Below are 6,111 nucleotides of genomic sequence, written 5' to 3'. Positions count from 1 at the left end.
CAACCTTGCAAAATGTCTTCTATTAAAAAGAGTGCATTGATTTAAAAGGAATGGGATCCTAAAAATTGCAATGGGGCTTGAGCCAGTTTGGGTGTATTATGTTCCCCAAACTGCCATGTTCTTTGATTCAGTCTTATGGAGGCAGATGTATTATTGTTGATTAGGTTGGACCCTATTGGTTCAGTGTTTCCATGGAGATGTGACTCAATCAACTGTGGGTGAGACCTTTCATTGGATTATTTCCATGGAGGTGCTGCCCCATGGAACACCTCCATATTGTCCTCACTTTATTGTGTTTTGCATATATATTATATATATATATATATATATATATATATATATATATATATATATATTTAACTAATTGAAGGATGCTGGCAACTCTGAATTGAGCAAGTCTATTGTTGCCATTTTCCAACAACAGCATATAGTCACCTGTTCAGGGTGGGTCTTTACTGGATCACTGGAATATTTAAAAATGAGCCACACAGGCCCAGATGCAGAACAGCTGCAGCTAAGAGAGGACAAAATGCCCCAAGAGCAAACTTTGGGGAATACCATTTTGAAAAGCAACCTGGTAGCAAGTGGATGCCAGCCACATGTCTTCTGAGCTAACAGAGGTTTTCCAGATGCCACTGGCCATCCTTCAGTGAAGGAACCCTATTGTTGATGCATTCCTTGGACACTTTATGGCCTTGAGACAATAACTCTGTAACCAAAAAAAAACCCTTTATAAAAGCCAGTCCATTTCTGGTATTTGACATAACAGCATCATTAGCACACCGGTACAGATTTTGGTACCAGAGAAGTGGGGTGCTGCTGAGTTTGCAAATACCAAACACATTGGAATGGCTTTTTAAATGGATAAGGGAAGATTCTGGATGAATTGTTAGGAGCTTGATGGAAAAAGCCTCAATTGCTTTGAAGAGGCTGTTGGTAGAAATATGGATGATAAAAATACTTCTGATGAGGACTTACATAGAAATGTTGAAAGTGTCATTGCCAACTGGAAGAAAGGAGATTCTTCTTTTAAAGTGGTAGGGAATTTGGCAAAACTGTCCCTGGGCTGGATGGAAGGCAGAATTTGAAAGCAACAAACTCAGATACTTTCTGAGGAGATTTGCAGACTACATGTGGAGGATATAGCCTGGCTTCTACTTGCAGCTTATAGTAAAATGCAACAGGACAGAGATAAGCTGAGAAATGAACTCTAGGGTAAAAAGAAACCAGAAACTGATAGTTTGGAAAATTGTGGGCCCCCAGAAAGTGAGACCCCAGAGGCTACAGTCCAACATGAGAATTTAACCAAACATGGAACCCAACCATCATTTCAGTACAAGCCAAGATTGGGGATGGAGTTATCCAGAAAGGACTTGTGAAAACTCCTATTGTGTGATGGTTTTGAATCCTGTAAACTGCATGCCAAGCCCACAGAATTTTTGTGACAACTGTATAGATGGAACCACTGCTGGTTTGGACTGGAGGGAATGGAAAAGGGACAAATTAAAGGAAAAAAATCTCCAAAGACAGAGCCATGGAGGTTGAGGTCTGGAGTCAAGAAATCTTAGGCTGGGAGAGCAGAGTGGCCCATGAATGTGGAAAGGGTGAGTTTGCCCCAGAGGCAGAGTGCAGGGCTTCTGCCTCAATGCTCAGGAAGAGTGCTGCCACCCCAGGCCCCAGGGAGGGTGGAACATTTTCCCTGGGGATTGGGGAGAGCCTGGCCATCACCTCACTCTTCATAGAGGGGAGAGCCTTTGCCCCAGAGAGGCAGAGTCTAGGTGGCACCCCAATGTTTGAGGAGGGTGGGGCTGAGAAGGTGGTCTCCCCAACATGTGAATATGATAGAGCACTCACTCCAAGATTTGGAGAGAAAAGGGCTGTTGTGAAGGCCCTTGGAAAGGGCTGGACTCCTACTTTCTCAGGACCCAAGGATACAATGTCATTCTATAAATGAATCTCAGAATTTGAAATCTAATGGAGTTTGCCCTGCAGGTTTTAGGAACTGTTTTCCTTACTGTTTGTCCTTGTAGCAATGGGAATGTTTATCCTATGACTGTTCCTCCTTTGTATATTGGAAGCAGATAAGTTGTTCTAAGTTTCACAGGTCCAAAGCCAGAGGGGAATTTTGCTTTAGGACAGACCATGCCTGTAACTGATTTTGATAGGATCTTGTACTTACCTATTGTTGCTGAAATGATTTAAGCTTTTGTGATATTGTGATGGATGAATGTATTTTGTATATGGAAAGATCATGTCTTTTTGGGGTACAGGGGATGGAATTTTCCAGTTTGGATGTATTATGTCTCCCAAACTGCCATGTTCTTTGATGCAATCTTGTGGAGGCGATGTATTAGTGTTGATTAGGTTGGACCCTATTGGTTCAGTGTTTCCATGGAGATGTAACTCAATCAGCTGTGGGTGAGACCTTTCATTGGATTATTTCCACGGAGTTGTTGCCCCACCTGTTCAGGATGGGTCTTTATTGGATCATTGGAGTATTTTAAAAAGAGCCACACAGGCCCAGATGCAGAGCAGCTGCAGCTAAGAGAGGACAAAATGCCCCAAGAGCAAACTTTGGAGAATACCATTTTGAAAGGCAGCCTGGGAGTGAGTGGATGCCAGCCACATGCCTTCTAAGCTAACAGAGGTTTTCCAGATGCCAATGGCCATGCTTCAGTGAAGGTAGCCTGTTGTTAATGCCTTCCTTGGACAATTTATGACCTTAAGACTATAAACCTGTAACCAAATAAATCCTCTTTATAAAAGCCAATCCATTTCTGGTATTTTGCATAATGGCAAAATTAGCAAACCGGAAGAGGGTCATACAGTTTGATAATAATAATGGTGGGTACACTGAAACCCTAGATTCTTTTGAGTCTTTGATAAACTTTTAATGATCTGCCCAGAGGAATCAGTCACCCAAACTCCAGTCTTCCCTGGGGAATCATCCATCCAACCTCCACCTGAAGAGATTAACCCTATTGATCCTAATAAACCTGTAACTACCTCTCCTGAGGAAATAGCCATCACATTTCTGTCTGAAGAGATTAAGAGTGTTTCACTAGATGAAAGTACATGGGAATGCCCGGAGGTAATTTGTTTGCAAGATTCTTTTAATTCTTCTCATGACCCACTCCCACCACTGCTCTTTTCATCCAGACATATAACTATACTGAAGTCCCAATTAGCCCCAAAAGGTAAGGTATGAAGTTGACCCATGAGAAAGTAAGCTACAATCCAAAAGAATTGCATGATATTTTCAATTTGTGTAGACAGAAATCAGGGAATACATGTGGGAGTGGATATTAAGGAGATAGGATGATGGTGGAAAGAACATGAAGTTGGACCAGGCTGAATTGATTGATATAGGCCCACTAAGCAGATATTCTAGATTTAATTTTGAAGCTGAAGAGGTAACAAAGGGCTCTGATGGTTTGCTCAGTTGATTGGCTGAAGCATGGACCAAAACATGGCCTACATTGCCTGAGGCTGAAATGCCAGAAATGCCCTTGTTTAATGCAGTTGAGGGGATCAAAAAGCTTAGAGAGGTTGGAATGTTAGAGCAGATTTATCATGTTAATACCTGATGACCTTCCCCAAGAATGTCCAGAAGACATACCTTTCATCAGGACTCTGATGAATAAATTTGTTAGACTAACCATATCATCCCTGAAGAGCTCTGTGTTTGCTATTCTCTGTTGTGGGAAATGCTGTCATTGAATTTAGAAACTTAAACACAATGGGGATGCTCAAGTTGGCAGGAACAAAGTGGCAGCACTTATTTGACAAAGGCAAGGTGGGCATGGCTACCATAACGGACAGCAGCCTCAGAGCATTAATCAAAATTGTTTGACTCTCACAGAACTATGGTGCTGGCAAAATGCTGTGGGGTACCTAGAAGTAAAATAGGTGGACAGTCTATTGAATTCTTACTTGATCTGTATAAGCAGAAGAGTTTTAGGTCAAGTGAACAAAGTCTAACTTGAATTACAAAACATGGAGTCATAGCCCCTTAATCAATTCCCAGAATTGAGGAAGTTTACAGATCCAGAGCCCCTTGAATGAAGGGAATTATGGGTCCCTTTGGGGAAGGACCCTGCAACACTATCAAAAATGTAGGCTCTGCAACATGTCCAGGCTGCTGTGAAATATTCTCTATGACTTTGGCCATTGGGTATGTCATCAGATCCATTGGTGCTGAAAATTTCAGTGGTGAATAAAGATGCTCTCTAGAGTCTTTGACATTCCTCTAAAGGAGACTTATAATGAAGATCTATAGGATTTTGGAGCAAAGCCTTGCCATCCTCTGCAGATAACTACTACTCTCCTTTTGAGAAACAGCTTTTGGTCTGCTATTATACCTTAGTAGAGACTGAATGCTTAATCATCAGCCACCAAGTTACCAAGGACCTGAGTTTAACATGAACTAGTTGTTGTCTAATCCACAAAGACACAAAGCTGATCATGCACAGTAGCACTCCATCATAAAATGAAATTAGCATATATGAGATAGGGCTCAAGTAGGTCTTCAAGGCATAAGTAAGTGACATGAGGAAGTTACTAAAGAAGAAAAACTTGGCTTGTTTTATAGACAGTTCTGCATGATATAATGGCACCACCTGAAAATGGAGAGCTGCAGCATTATGGCCCCTTTCTGGGACATCCCTGAAGAACAGTGGTGAAGGGAAATCCTCCCAATGGATATAACTTCAAGCAGTGCACCTGGTTGTTCATTTTGCTTGGAAGTAGAAATGGCCAGAGGTGCATTTGTTTATTGACTCATGGGCTGCTGCCAATGGTTGGCTAGATGATCAGGGACTTGGAAAGAATATGATAGAAAACTGGTGATAAAGAGGTCTGGGGGAGAGATATATAGATAGATCTTTATGAGTGGACTAAAAATGTGAGGATATTTTCATCCCCAAAAAATGCTCACCAGAGGGTGACTTCAGCAAATGAGTATTTTAATAATCAATTGGATAGGATAACCTGTTCTGTGGACACCAGTTGACTCCTTCCCCTAGCCACTCCTGTAAGTTCCCAATGGACCCATGAACAACATGGCCATGGTGGTAGCTATAGAGGTTACGTATATGGGCTTAGCAACATGTACTTCACTCAGCAGGGCCTACCTGGCTACAGCCTCTGGTGAGTGTCCAATCTGCCAGTCACAGAGACCAAGGCTCAGTCTCCAATATGACAGTATTTCACAAGGTGGTCAGTCTGTTACCTGCTGTCAGGTTGATCACATTGGACCACTTTCATCATGAAAGGAGTAGTATTTATTTTAATTGGAATAGACACATATTCTAGATATGAGTTTTCCCTTCCTGCACAAATGCTTCTGCCAAAACTACCACTCACTGACTTACAGAATGCCTGAAACACCAGCATGGTATTCCATACAGCATTGCTTCTGAACAAAGAACCCAATAAATGGGCACCTTCACATGGAATTCACTGGTATTACTATGTACCCTATCATCCTGAAGCTGCTGAATTGATAAAACAGTGAAGTGGCATTTGTAATGCAATTCTATTGAGATATAGTCACGTATCATAAAATCATCCAAAGTGTACAATCAGCAGTCTACAGTATCATCGTGTAGTTGTTGCACTCATCACCACAGGCAATTTTTAAACATTCTCATTACAACAAAAAATAAAAATAAAAATAAAAGTAAAAAAGAACACACAAAACATCCCACATCCTTCCTCTGGACCATTATGCATTTATTCTTGTCCCCATTTTTCTACTCATCTGTTGATACACTGGATAAAGGGAGTATTGTGAAAACAAGCTTTTCACAATCACACAGTCACACTGAATAAGCTATATAGTTATGAGAACATCTTCAAGAATCAAGGATACTGGATTTCTGTTCAACAGTTTCAGGTATTTTCTTCTAGCTATTGTATTATGCTAAAGAATGAAAAGGGATATCAGATAATGCATAAGAATTGCCTCCAGAATGACCTCTCAACTTGATTTGAAATCTCTCAGCCACTGAAACTTTATTTTATTTAATTTATCTTCCCCTTTTTTGTCCAGAAGTCTTTCTCAATCCTATGATTCAGGGTCCAGGCACATCCCTGGGAGTCACGTCCCAC

The sequence above is a fragment of the Choloepus didactylus genome, chromosome 4 (assembly GCF_015220235.1).
Source record: "Choloepus didactylus isolate mChoDid1 chromosome 4, mChoDid1.pri, whole genome shotgun sequence".
Classification (NCBI taxonomy): Eukaryota; Metazoa; Chordata; class Mammalia; order Pilosa; family Megalonychidae; genus Choloepus; species Choloepus didactylus.
This window is presented reverse-complemented; position numbering follows the sequence as displayed.